Here is a 9699-nt window from a genome sequence, read left to right as displayed (position 1 = left end):
AGGAGGAGTCAATGTGTACAGACTGGATTCCTGCAATCCTTGGAGTTGGCAGAACAAGTACAGCGCCACTCTCAAGATTTGTACCCGGCTCCACAACATTTACCCAATGGGCAGTGAGGGAAAGGTATCGTCCCTGTCCATGGTTACTGGTGCACGCATCGGTGGTCTGGTGGACCTTGCTACTGACGGCATTTAGTAGAGCATGTTTAATTTTTCCCTCCACATGCTTTTGCAGGGCAGGGACGGCTTGCCTGCTGAAATAAAAGCGGCTGGGCACATTGTATTGTGGGACTGCCAATGCCATGAAGCTACGGAAGGTGTCAGTCTCCACCAGCCTGAATGAGAGCATTTCAAGGGACAGTAGTTTTGCAATGCCAGCATTCAAAGCTTGTGCTCGGGGGTGGTTTGCTGAGTATGGGCGCCTTTTCTCCCATGCCTGTGCTACTGATGGCTGTAGAGTGGCCTGGGAGTGTGAGGATGACAGGGAATGTGGTGCTGTGGGTGGAATGACACTGTGTCTCTGTACAACAGTGCCAGAGGTTCTTCCATGGTAATCATGTGAGGAAGCCGAATCAGCTGTGTGTGAGCTGGAGGAAGAGGCTACAACACGAGCTGAAGAGGTGGTAGGAGGCACTGTAGGTTGGCCTAGGTCTTCAGTATGTCTTTGTAACTCCACCACGTGCTTGGTCCACACATGTTTCCACATATTTGTGGTATTGAGGCTGCTGACACTTTCCCTCTTTTGACTTTCTGATTACACAGCTTGCATGTGACACAGCAAATGTCATCTACAACTGTGTCAAAAAAGGACCAGGCACGGCAAGTTTTGGGAGCATCCGTTTTGGGTTTTGGAAGTCGCATGCGCCTAATGGGTGCCAAAGTGGAGGCAACAGGCAACCCAGTCTGCCCCTCTCTCTCCCTCCTTTTTGGGCCGTTCAAGGAATCTCTTCCTCAGAGCTGCTGCCACAACCTTCCTGTACCTCACGCCATGATGGGTCAAGGACCTCATCATCTACACTACCCTCTTCAAACAACTGCTTCTCCTGGGTAGTCTCGGCAGCACAGTACGCACCAGAAAGTGGCACCTTAGTCTCATCGTTAGATGCATACTGAGGTGTGCTGACCATAGGCACTGGCCCACCCGCCTCTTGAGATTCAGAGAGACAAAGCAGTTGTGCATCACTACATACTGTGTCTTCTTCAATTTCTCGAATGCTGCTTGGCTGGCCCCCTCTTTCCAAGCCAAGAAATTCAGAGAACAGAAGTTGAGATGGCTCCTCTCCAGGGCTCTCTGATTGCCTGGGCAATTTGGCAGGTGGTGAAGAGACAGATGGGTGCTCTTCAGTGCTCTGGACCTGAGAGGATGTGGCACTAATTGAAGTCGATGCATTAGCTGCCATCCATCCAACAACGGCTTCAATTTGTTCGTCCCGCAGCAGTGGGGTATGGTGAGCTCCAACAAAGCTGTGCATAAAGGACTGTTGCCTGGTAAAACTGGGGGATGCTGAGTCACTGGTGCCTGCAGCAGGCACAGAATCCCCACGTCCTTTCCCTGCAGAATCTCCACACCCATGACCATGTGCCTTACTCCCTGCCTTCTTCATCTTGGTAGACTGATAAAGATAGGCATTAAAGTACTAAGGGCTTAGTGTGCTTATTCCTGAACAGCTGCTAACAGGTATAGGAAACACAAATTTTATAAAGTGTGGACTAGACTTTAATATGAGCGAATGTGGCCTACACAACTGTAAAGTGGAGTGTTTGGTGAACTTTATTTAGTTTTTTTGTTAACAAAAAGACACTGGATGTGCCCAAAGATGTCAAACCGATAGTATCACAAACTTTTTGTAGCTATTACAATGCAGCAAGGTAACAATGCAATAGATGAGGCTCCAAAAATAGACTAATACTAATCTGGCTGGGGCTGCAGGGCGCAAGGCTGCAGAAAGGCTCCTCTATCTACTCCTATATAGTGTTTGCACGCAATCTAGCTGGATACGGATGGAACCACACTAATAGGAGAAATCAGGAAAAATGTGCAGCAGCACTAATGCAAAAAAGGACAATGTAACAATATGAGGCAGTGACACACGCTGAGTGGACTACAACCAGATGTGGCTGCAGAACAAATTACAGCGTGAGCTGCACTCACACACAGAGACCTCACAGACAGCCGTGAACAGCGCTGCAAGGCTGCAGAAAAGCTCCTCTACCTACTCCTATATAGTGTTTGCATGCAATCTAGCTGGATATGGATGGAACCACACTAATAGGAGAAATCAGGAAAAATGTGAAGCAGCACTAATGCAAAAAAGGACAATGTAACAGTATGAGGCAGTGACGCATGCTGAGCGGACTACAACCAGATGTGGCTGCAGAACAGACAACAGCGTGTGCTGCACTCAAGCACAGAGACGTTGCAGACAGCCGTGAACAGCGCTGCAAGGCAAAAAAAGCTTCTCGCACAACGGTTGCTAAAGTAGCCTGGGTAAAGCACAATGAAGCAAATCGCTATCTCAAACTGTCTCTCAGTCAGAACATCAGCGTCCTGTCCCTAACTGAATTCACAGCAGAGTGAACCCAAAATGGCGGCGGCTTTTATAGTGCATCATGACATCATTTCAGCAGCCAATCACAGCCATGCCATTAGTTAACATGCCTAACATGCATAACAGGATGTGCCCACACTTCTTAGGATTCCTCATTGGCTGTCTAAATTCAAACTGGCTCATTGCATTATGGGAACTTCCGATTCTGGTATTCGATAATCTAAAAGTATCGGAACTCAGTATCAGAACTCCGATACCGTGAATATCGGCCTATACCCGATATTGCAGTATCGGAATGCTCAACACTACTAACCACTAATGTACATTGGCTTGGATCTAAGGGTAGAGCCCAACATATGAGTGCCTTCTTTCTCACTATCTGCAACATGATTCCCGTATAGTTAAGATTAGAAATAGTATTTACTACTGGGTTGCACTCAGTTAGATCCACACTATAAAACCAATTTTTGCCAGATGTTTCCTGCCTTGGAAAGGGACCTGGAAATTCTTGAGTATCGAAACACACTGATATAAGATACGGTCATCACTAGTGTTGAGCATTCCGATGCTGCAAGTATCGGGTATCGGCCGATACTTGCTGTATCGGAATTTCCGATACCGAGATCCGATATTTTTGTAATATCGGATATCGGTATCGAAACAACATTAATGTAAAAAGGTGTAAAAGAAAGAATTAAAATAAAAAAAATCGCTATACTCACCTCTCCGACGCAGCCGGGACCTCAGCGAAAGAACCGGCAGCGTTGTTTGTTTAAAATTCGCGCTTTTACTTGCTTACGTGAATTCCCGGCTTCTGATTGGTCAGGGCGGCCATGTTGCCGGGACGCGGACCAATCACAGCAAGCCGTGACGAAATTACGTCACGGCTTGCTGTGATTGGTCCGCGTCCCAGGAACATGGCCGCCATTAACCAATCACAAGCCGTGACGTCACGGGAGGCTGGACACGCGCTTATTTTGAAAAGCGCGCGTGTCCAGCCTCCCGTGACGTCACGGCTTGTGATTGGTCACGGCGCCATATTGCCGGGATGCGGACCAATCACAGCAAGCCGTGACGAAATTACGTCACGGCTTGCTGTGATTGGTCCGCGTCCCAGGAACATGGCCGCCATTAACCAATCACAAGCCGTGACGTCACGGGAGGCTGGACACGCGCTTATTTTGAAAAGCGCGCGTGTCCAGCCTCCCGTGACGTCACGGCTTGTGATTGGTCACGGCGCCATATTGCCGGGACGCGGACCAATCACAGCAAGCCGTGACGTAATTTCGTCACGGCTTGCTGTGATTGGTCCGAGTCCCGGCAACATGGCCGCCCTGACCAATCAGAAGCCGGGAATTCACGTAAGCAAGTAAAAGCGCGAATTTTAAAGAAACAACGCTGCCGCTTACAATCGCCGAGGTCCCGGCTGCGTCGGACAGGTGAGTATAGCGATATTTTTTATTTTAATTCTTTATTTTACACATTTATATGGTTCCCAGGGCCTGAAGGAGAGTTTCCTCTCCTTCAGACCCTGGGAACCATCAGGAATACCGTCCGATACCTGAGTCCCATTGACTTGTATTGGTATCGGGTATCGGTATCGGATTGGATCCGATATTTTGCCGGTATCGGCCGATACTTTCCGATACCGATACTTTCAAGTATCGGACGGTATCGCTCAACACTAGTCATCACCTTTCAAGGCTAATATACAGCATTCTACTGTATAATTCTATATGTCTGCCCCCAATCCAACCTGCAAAAGAAGAAAAATAACTTTTATTATACTCACCTGCATGGCTGTCTGATCCAAGGGGTGTCTCTCTTCTAGGTACGGCGACTCCCATCTGCTTGCGACGCCACCCTCCTGCTTGCTTCGTGTGGATGACATATCGCTGCATCATCCACACAGTCTACTTGGCACCGTGCTCCTGCGCAGGCGTACTTATCTGCTCTATTGAGGGCAGAGCAAAGTACTGCAGTGCGCAGGTGCCAGAGCAATCACTTTCAAATTAGCAGAACAATCACTTTCAAATCTCCACGAATATTCCATTGATGATGCTTATATTGTATAGCATCCAAAACAACTGACAGATTTTCAGCCCCTTTCACGCATCAGTTTTTTGCCGTCAGTCACAGTTCGGGAGTTGTCTTTCATTTATTTAATGATAAGGTACAATTGTAACGGGGTCTACCATGCTGGAGTACCTCTTTCAGTATCACCCCGTGTTTTAGAAGGTCCACTCTGTTTTGGCTGGATTCTGAATGAAGGACGCTGACTGGAATGGCTTCATTACATGGGCGCATATAAAATATCACTGCTTCTCCACGTATTTCCAGTGTGACAACTCTTTACTCACAGGACACAGAATAAATATCACAACAGATACAGAGGGCAGGGCAATTCAAAAGCGGCAGGCCAGACATACATTACAATAGCCGCAGGTGGCCGGAGCCTGCCGATATTTACTGTGGGAATTACAAAGGTGGGAGAGGTCAGAAGGGGGATATTTTGTCCCCTCTGCCCAGGGGCGCAGCCTGTGGACTGATGCATTTCACATGGAACCTATTATACATACATATGACTGCACAGCATATACTGGGTGCTGGGGGGTTCCGTAACAACAATATTTTGGATAACAAAGTACAATACTTGGGGTAACAAAGTACAAAATTTTACTAGAAAAAACTCATAGTGTAATCACAAATATGAAAACTGCAGTAAGTTTGGTACTCCAACATACACTATATCAAAAGACAAAGATATCAAACCATCTAATCCTGCCATTCTATCCTTCCTTGCGGTGAAATAAAGTACTCTGCAAATTTGTAATTTCCACGGACGAAATCTCCAACACGTGCAAACAAAATATCAAAGTTTTCCGCTTTCTTGCAAACATAGTTAAAAAACTTCTCATGGTTTCCTCTCAACTCCATATATAATGTAGAAAACACCCCACGTGTCATTCTCAGTGCAGTGATTGGGTGGATCCAAAAGCGATGCCGACGCAGGCGCATGATGCGCTGTCTTGCTCGCTCCTTTTCAAGAACAATCACTTCCAAACGATTCACCTCAAAACTAAAATCCATATGGATCTTCACAATGTTTGCAATCACACCTTCCATTTTTGCCACTTGCTCTACAACCTGTCAAAGATGGGGTGTAGAAACAATACATATAATATATAGGTTTTCAGTATTCAATAAATAACATTTGGGAGCCTCCCATTTGGCGTTTTTAAAAAATGGATACATAAAAAATGGAAGAAACAGATGAAAAAACTGATGCGACAGATCCATTTCTTCCCCAGATCTGCTAGTCGGATCTGTAGAAAAAACAAATCCGTTGCACCAGTTTTTCACAATCTGCAATGGATCCGTTGATCCATCGAGCCGAGGGATTGTGACTGACGGCAAAAAACTGATGTGTGACAGGGGTCTTACAGATGAACATTTGCAGAAAGGCAGTTTCTCAGTGTGATATTGGCTGCTTTCAGGTTCTCTCTCTGTGGAAACCCTCACTCAGTTACACCTCAGTGACTGAAATGTTTTCTTCCCTCTGAGATGACTTGCCCTCCCAGAAATACAGTGAGAATCCTCTCACAATGGCGGCTGTCCGCTGCCTTCCCTTCTATCTCCCTGTGGCAGGGCTACAGTGCTGCAAGTCTGCAGTGCTATCCACTGAGCCACCGTGCTGCCCTGCGTATCTCCATCTGCACATGCGCCGCTCCCGGCAGCCATTTTCCCAGAGTCCAACGCATAGTAAACCATGTAATTGTGGGGGGCTTTGGGCTCTCACAAAATGTCGGCAGAGCTCCTGCACCACCGAACACTGGCAGCGGCGCACATCCAAACACCCCCTCTTCCCAGCCTGCAGAAATGCTCCATTTTTGCCTCCTCCAGCAGTGACCGTGGGATCCTGATACGCTGCAGCCACCACCCCTGGTAAGCAATAAGATGCATGGATTATAAGAAGCACTACCTTTTTATTAAAAACAGTTTTTTTCCCATTTTTCTCCTCAAAATTTGGGGTGCGTCTTCCTATCCTGTGCATCTTATAATCTGCAAAATATGGTATGTAGCCACCAGCGTGAACATCTCCTACCATCCCCCACTCCCCTACCTCCTTCTCAGCTGTGTATAGTGTACAGGTAATACAGGGATAACTAGTGCCATTATACACAGGATCTCTGTATATAGTTTACAGGTAATAAAGGGATCACCAGTAATATTATACACAGGAGCTATGTACAGTGTATAGTGTCAGTGCACAGGTGACACACTGACATAACAGTGACATTTCTGGTTGAAGTCCTTCATCTTTGCATTTCTTCGTCCAGCTCAGACCACCATGCTACTAGTCCAAGTGCCTGTGGTGAAACGCACCCTAGCAGACATAGATTTAGTCAAGGAATGGGTGATGTTGTCTGCAACATGCTGGTGTAGAGCAGACACAGCTTTCTTAAAAAAGTAATGGCAACTGGGCAATTGGTACTGGGGGACTGAGATGGTATCAGCTTTTGGACACTGTCTATATCTACCAGGCAGAAAGGCAGCATTTTCGTGGCCAACAGATTGGAGGTGGTGGAGTTCAACTGTGCATCCTTGGTCTGTGTCACCACAAAATGGTCACATATGTACTATTTTATGTGTTTTTTGTAAATGATGGGAGTTATGCTTTCTCTGCTGGGGACAACTGCACACACTTTACCCCAATCCCTTACTCTGCCTGAAGCTTATAGTTTTGCACAGATACCCTAACTGGGAGGGGATGGGCGTAGTTAGTCTGTGAAGAGACAGTAGAAATAAAATGGAGAATGTTCAGGGAGGAGAGATATGTGCTTCCTCCAGGGACTGTGCTGAGAAAGATCAGGGTATCAGCTCCTAGGCCATCCAGACTTCAAGAGTCGGGTGGTAAGCTGAGATGCTGTGTGGCTTTCATAACCAGAAGTTAAATATTTTTCCCAGGAGCTCTGTAGCTACAGAGAATCAGTGAGAGATTGTGTAAGAACAAAGGTGCTTCATATAGGATTCATTCTGCAAGTTGCCGGGGAGAAAATGCAGTGAGTACTAGGCTGTACTGGAAGTTTCAGACTCCAGGAAACCTTTGTCCCAGAAGGGATTAGAGCAGCAGGGATTTTATTCTGAATCACATCAGAGAAAGATAATTCCCATTGTGCAGAACAGACTATATACCCGGTGAGAGTTGTATTCCATCCTCTGAAACTGTATTTGGACTTCAGAAAATGGTAAAGTGACTTTCCTTGTCTTCTGCCATATTACTCCCTCAGGAAATATTTGTGGGTAGAGCATTACTGGCACACACCGCTCGATACCCCGGCCACCCAGGATCTCACAGGAGCAACCACCTGCAGCAGCCAGAGCAGTGAGTCACACCCCTGCAAAAGTTAACTATGGGGGAAGATGCCTAATACCGGCGACCCTCAGGCTGTGTGCACACGTTCCGGATTTTTCATGGTTTTTTTGTGTCTTTTTTTGCTATAAAAACGGGATAAAACTGCAAAAAAATGCATCCATTAAGCATCCTATTAATAGAATGCAATCCGCAATTTTTGTGCACATGTTGTTTTTTCAGTGAAAAAAAAAATGCATCGTGGTAAAAAACGCAGCATGTTCATTAATTTTGCAGATTTTTTGTGGATTTCCCACTATTTAATGCATTGGGAAGCTCCGGAAAAAACGCGAAAAATACGCACAAAAAATGCGACAAAAACGCATGTGGATTTCCTGCAGAAAATTTTCGGTTTTGTTCAGTAAATTTCTGCAAAGAATCCTGACATGTGCACATAGCCTCAAGGTGCAGCAGCTGTGGCTCCCATAATGCCGTTAACAATTCCTTATATACTGGGTGCGGCATGGCTGCCACAGTACACAGGGAAATCATACACCTTAAGTGACTTCAAGGAGAAGCTGCGCAGACTGTTTGAAATCTACCCTATGTGAGAGGAGCAGAAAGTGAGTATACTTACAAGTCAGCTCAGTAGCACAGCCCAGAGAGAAGTTAAATGTTGATCAGCGACTGATAAAAAGACTGTAAAAGACATTTTTGCTGGACTAAGGGACACTTTTGACACCCGTGCTGCTTCAGAAACAAAGATGTGCTTTTTTAGCTGCCAACAGAAGTCACAGGTCACTGTTAGAGATTATGCTCTTAACCTGCAGGAGGCACAGTAGGCCATTAAACAAATTGATCCAGACAGTGTAAGGGTACTGTCACACAGTGGCACTTTGATCGCTCCGACGGCACGATCCCTGACGTTGCAGCGTCGCTTGATTATCGCTCCAGCGTCGTAGACTGTGGTCACACTTTGCAATGCACGGCGCTGGAGCGATAATTTCATGATGTAGTTGCGATGTAGAAGTCATACGGGACATTGGGAATATTGTGCACACCTTTGTTACACGATGCGATCATGCCGCCACAGCGGGACACTTGACGACGAAATAAAGTTTCAAACGATCTGCTACGACATACGATTCTCAGCGGGGTCCCTGATCGCAGTAGCGTGTCAGACACAGCGATATTGTAACTATATCGCTGGAATGTCACGGATCGTACCGTTGTAGCGACCAAAGTGCCACTGTGTGACAGTACCCTTAGAGATGAGAATAAAAATGCTGAAAGATCAGTTCATTGAGCGTCTTTCATCTGACTCTAATCGGACTCAACTGCGCATGATGTCATTGCAAAACCCTGAAATGGACTTTGCTTAGTTTAAGGACAGATCTATCTGGAGTACCCACTAGGACCGTGGGATACTTGGTACCAGGCCAGTTCCTAAAGGGAATGTGGTCATGGCAGCAGTGACCTGGTCCATGGCTCTGGGCATCCAAGTAAAAGGGGAATTGAAATGGGAATAAAGTTGGGCAGCACGGTGGCTCAGTGGAGAGCACAGCAGCCTTGCAGCGCTGGAGTCCTGGGTTCAAGCCCCACTAAGGACAACATCTGCAAAGAGTTTGTATGTTCTCTCCGTGTTTGCGTGGGTTTCCCCTGGGTACTCCGGCTTTCTTCCACATTCCAAAGACCTACTGATAGGGTACTTAGATTGTGAGCCCCAATGGGGACAGCAACAATGTGTGCAATCCTGTAAAGCGCTGCGGAATATGTTAGCGCTATATAAGAATAAAG

General features: G+C 46.5%; 1 protein-coding gene across 1 annotated transcript in view; it reads left to right on the top strand.

The window, feature by feature from the left end:
- The first annotated feature begins 8436 nt into the window (after positions 1–8436).
- Positions 8437–9699, top strand: part of LOC143808527 (alpha-1,4-N-acetylglucosaminyltransferase-like) — a 130147-nt gene continuing 128884 nt past the window's right edge. Inside the window, exon 1 of the mRNA XM_077291286.1 lies at positions 8437–8525. The gene's annotated coding sequence lies outside the window, so the exon portion shown is untranslated. The remainder of the gene's footprint in view (positions 8526–9699) is intronic.

This window comes from Ranitomeya variabilis, chromosome 2 (assembly GCF_051348905.1).
Source record: "Ranitomeya variabilis isolate aRanVar5 chromosome 2, aRanVar5.hap1, whole genome shotgun sequence".
In the NCBI taxonomy this organism is placed as follows: Eukaryota; Metazoa; Chordata; class Amphibia; order Anura; family Dendrobatidae; genus Ranitomeya; species Ranitomeya variabilis.
Note: the sequence above shows the minus strand (reverse complement) of the source record. Positions and strands in the feature narration are given on the sequence as shown.